The sequence below is a fragment of the Poecile atricapillus genome, chromosome 1 (assembly GCF_030490865.1).
Source record: "Poecile atricapillus isolate bPoeAtr1 chromosome 1, bPoeAtr1.hap1, whole genome shotgun sequence".
NCBI lineage: Eukaryota > Metazoa > Chordata > Aves > Passeriformes > Paridae > Poecile > Poecile atricapillus.
In genome coordinates this window covers 91157518-91162218 of record NC_081249.1, presented here as the reverse complement: position 1 = coordinate 91162218, position 4701 = coordinate 91157518, and the positions used below count along the sequence as shown (strand labels likewise).

Below are 4701 nucleotides of genomic sequence, written 5' to 3'. Positions count from 1 at the left end.
TCTACCCTTCCAGCTTTTCCCTCAGGAACTCCATTTTTTCCTTCTGTTCAGCTCCAGATTTTCCATCCCACTGCTGCAACCCTCCATTCCCCCTGCCCCCCTCCAGCCTTCTCCTTCCCTCCATCACCATTCCTCCTCAGTTTTTCCCAGGTGAGAGGCTGCTCAAGCCATCCTCTTGCTGACCAAGGCGGGAGGAACAGGGATTAGGGACAGACACGGCCCATGGGCAGCAGGATCTGGTGCTGCAGAGCTCTGTTAGCCCTCAGATGATGCTCCCCGGTGATGGAGAGGGCTGTCAAGGTTATTGTTATGTTGGCATGGCAAAGGTGGGAGGAAGGAGGCAGGAGATGGGGGGGAAGGGATTTGAAACTTCAACTGCCCCTTTGTGTTTTCACCTCCTCCAGTTTATCTGGTGCCCTGTGGAATTTATGATCCTCCCCCCTGCAAAGAGCTGTTGTATTTCAAGTCACAGAGTGCCTTCCAGCCGGGTGATAGACCAGCTAGCCCGCTCTTTAACAACCTCGAAGGGCATAATGAGCAAAGCCAAACTTTCTCCCAGCAACAGTTTTAGGAAGACTGATTATCTCTCTTTTGCAAGTGGGAAAACAGTGTCAATCCATTCCAAATCCCTGTGGTTGAGCTGAGCAATGGATACAGCCCATGATTTATGTGCTATTCTAAGGCTGCTAACAATCTCTTTTCCTTTCTCCCTCTCCATGCCCAGCTGGACATTTGCCCAACTTAGGGAGAATGAGGAGACTGACCCTTGTCATTTGAAGAGGCAGAGAACAGGTAAAGCAGAGGAGAACGGGAGCAAATATAGAAATCAGACAGAAAGCTCCCATCTCAGCAGCAGGAGTTGCCATCTAGGTACTGCTTTTCAGGCACCCAGATGAGGAACTTCAGGAGTTTCAGCCTTATCTGTTTCTCGCCTCATTGCTTTGGTGTGTTGCAAAGGGGACAGGAGTGGTGTTTTTAGAGGATGCAACCCGTGTGACAGGCAACTGGAGAACCACAGTTCCCCAAGCAGCCCTGCCAGTGATGGATTACACAAACAGAGCAGCCCCTCAGTGAAGCCCCAGTGCTAGCAAGCATGAGGGGCAGCCCCTCACTCCATCACCCTGTGTCAGGTCCACCCTTCCCTCTCCTCCAGCAAGTTCACTGTGGGATGGGCCCCAGGTCAGCCCTGGCAGCAGACTCCTGAGCACCTGTGGCTTTTTCTGATTAAGGGGCACACAGCTAAGAGGGGCTGGGAATTAGAGATAAGCTCCAGCACTTCTGACAGCCCCGTAGCACAGCTGGAGAGACAGATGAGTGCAGAGACGTGGATTTCACAAGCCCTGTACAAGACTTGAGGCTCACACAGCTCTGGAGGATGGAGTTGAGCCCTGAGCACCTGGGGATGTGGCAGGCTGGCCAGAAGTTCTCTGAGGAAGGTGCTGATGCGAACACCTGCATGATGAATGAAGTACCAAGTGCCACAGCTCCTGGAGCAGCCACACAGTTGCGAGGTATCACATGCTCCTGGTGGATCCATGCCCTGTGCCAGCTCAGCCAGGAGTGGAAGGACACAGACCTCAGACAAGCAATATGCCTGGCAGGTATTGCTTTCTCCAAAGATCATCATCCCAGTCTGCTTGCCCGCACACCTTTTAAAACCACCAGGGGTGGCTTTTACCGCAGTGGTACAAAATGCAGCTGCACCAGTGCTGCTGTGTGCAGCCTGAGAGCCCTTTGCTTCCACAGGTCACCCTAGACACCCTGCAACCCTCCCTTTCTGTATGCAGCCTGAGGGCCCATCAATCCACCCCTCCTCTCTGCCTGGGCATGTCCTGTGCCTTCAGGCTGCAGTTAACGCCCTCCTCCCTGTCCCAAGAGATAAATGCACAGATGCACTGGAGCCAGGCAAAACCTCCAGGCATCTGAGATCCACACTGGCTGCTTGACAGGAGTGGCCTCCTCTGTGTATTACCTGGCACTCCAGATGTGTGAGTCTTCCCCCTGGACGCTAAACTTCAGAGGTCAAGCTGCTACCTGTGAGATTCAGCTCTTGCTGTCACTTCCTTGCACATCCCCTCTCAGGTTCTCAGTTACTATGACAGGTACACATAATATGGAAACTTATTTAATTTCCATTTATTTTTGTATTTATAATTATAAAATGTGAAAGGTCTGTTCTTCCATAATCTCTGATACAGCAGTACTGGCATCCTCTCAGTGGGATTTGCAACAGGATAGGCTGATGGACTGCACGTTTATTGGATCAATTTCAGCTTGCCTTCTTCATGGCTCTGCCACGGCTTCTCTCGTTACAACAGGTAGATGTGCTGAAACCCAGAGTAGTAAGGCACACCGTGACTTCTGCTGTCCTTGCTGGTGGGATAGGGAGAAGGAATGCCACCTGGAAAGGCTCCTCCACCTCTGCTCTCATAGAGAAGTCACACAGGCCTTGGTACTGAGACCTGCAACTCAATCTGTGGACATGACCTTTCGGTAAATCAAGCTGAGTGTCCCAAGCTTCTAATTCTTGTGCATTATTAATGTCTTGCTCAGGAATTAATGCGGGTCAGGCTCTGCTTATGGGCCCATGTGTGCATTTCAAGTGAAAGCTTATCCAGAGTTCAGAGATGGCAAAAGGCAGGATTTTGGCTCAGTCTTTTTTAAAAAAAGACTCTATGAAGTAATGACCCAGTGATAAGTATTCTCTTTGATTTTTTTCTATTCCCTCAACAGGAAAATTGTTCACTTAGGGCCACAGTGAGTTTTATGTAGGGGCCAGGATTCACACTTACGTTTGCACTATATATACTATATAAAGGCTTGGAGAGGTGAACAAGAATTTTAAGAGAAAGCAGCAAACTGGGCAGAGGGCTCAGAAAACATGACCTCCAATGAAGATGTGGTGGACTCCATTATGTTTTCCACTAGGCACAGCTGTAAAAGTTGTGATGCATTATTCTCCATGTCCACAGATGCAAGGCAGGCCTGACTTGATTTACAATAAAGGTGATTTATGGCAGGCATAGGGGCAATATTTTTAATTTTTTAAGGATTGCTAGTGTTCCAGTAAGTACTCACAGACAGTGCTGCTGGCCTAGCACCCATCGGTCTTTAAAAACCTGTCTCCACAGTTGGGGGAGGGTGAGGCATCAGAGCAACGGGGAGGCTTAGATCACCATGAGCTAATCGGTGAGGCAATTGGGCATGGCCCATGGCCTTTTTGGAAGAAGGCTTTTAGGAATGCATTCAATCAGCATCTCCTTCATCCAGCTGGGTGGGGCTGGGTGACATGAGCCAGAGATCTCAGGGCTAAACTGCAGGAGAAAATGTGCAGGGCACCTTGTATAGGAGTGCATGGTGCGGTGGGGAACTACAGTTTTCCACTTAGGATACAGCTGGAGTTTCCTAGGCTCCGTGATGAATCCTCATCAACTGGTACATGGTGTTTGAGACTGAAGTACGGCTAGAAGCAGGGCAATGCCTGTGGAGTTTACAGCTTGATCTCCTTCACAGTTCAGGCCTAAACCCTACCCTTTGGATCTTTCAGACTTTGGGTAGAAATCTAGTCTTGCAATCCAGCTGGTGTAAAGGTCTAGTAAGAGTGAGTAACATTGCAGCTACACAGTGCTAAGCACAAAATTAGGTGCAATACTTGGATTACCTTTTTTTTTATTACACTACAATGTTCCTTCAAGGCATTCCCTTTTATAAAGGCAAACCCAGTTCATACTCATTAACTCAGATGGACTGACAGCAAGGATCTTGGCTTTCCTGTCCCAACTACATCAGACAAACAAAAAATAATCCTGCATCAACAGAGACACAAGCACTGCATGCCAGCAGGAACCTGAGATGTAACCTGCATCCACTTGCATGGTTGTTTTCCATGCCTGCCTCCCCAGACCATTACATTTGCTAATGGAATTGAGTCTGCAAGACACATTTTGCAACCTACTGCCCTGTTTCTGAGCAGAGAAATGAGGCTCCACATGGCATAACAGGAGAGTGGAAATTTAGAGTTACCAGCACAAGATTGAATATCAGTCATGGCCAGGTCCCTCTGCAGTCCTGAAGACCTTCAGGTGAAGAAAAGGAGCTGACAACTTTTAACTGTATTCTAGCTTGCCACACCTGCCTCATGGCACCCTGCCTACTGGCACCCTCCCCATATCTCATCACACACCCTTCCTTGTCCTCTCTGATATTTTTTTTTTTCTTGCCATATTATAGGCTGATTTCAGGATTGCTAGATGTCCACAGAGCATGAAGGCACCTGTGTTTTGCTGTCAAGGACTCTGGAAGTGCTGTTAGAATCTAGCTGCCCCCCCCCCCACTGCTGCCTGTGTTAGCAATATTAACAAAAAGTTATTTCCAAAACTGAAGTGAAGAGCCAACTCCCTGATTGGAAGAGCAATAAAAAAATCTCACTCCTCTTTTACCCACGCAAATTTTTCTTTTCTTTTTTTTCCCCCCTCCTACTTCCCAGGGGGTTATGCCCTTTTATCACATGTCTGTTCTCTGTCTCCTGGGAGAGGTAAAAACCCCAACACGACAAATCCATCTTTCTTAGGGTGGAAGCTCTCCCAAAAGCCTCAGCACACTGGTGAAATCCTATACCTCAGAGAACCACCCACCTCACTCATGCTAAAACCATTTCTTGAAAGATCACATAAAACAATCCATTACGCAACTCTCAGAACA

General features: G+C 48.4%; 1 long non-coding RNA gene across 1 annotated transcript; it reads left to right on the top strand.

Moving 5' to 3' along the window:
* Positions 1–1330: 1330 nt before the first annotated feature.
* On the top strand, positions 1331–4395 carry LOC131588094 (uncharacterized). Its single transcript, XR_009279507.1, has 3 exons — positions 1331–1601; positions 2319–2493; positions 4231–4395. It is a non-coding gene; the product is annotated as an uncharacterized LOC131588094 (long non-coding RNA).
* The last annotated feature ends 306 nt before the right edge of the window (positions 4396–4701 follow it).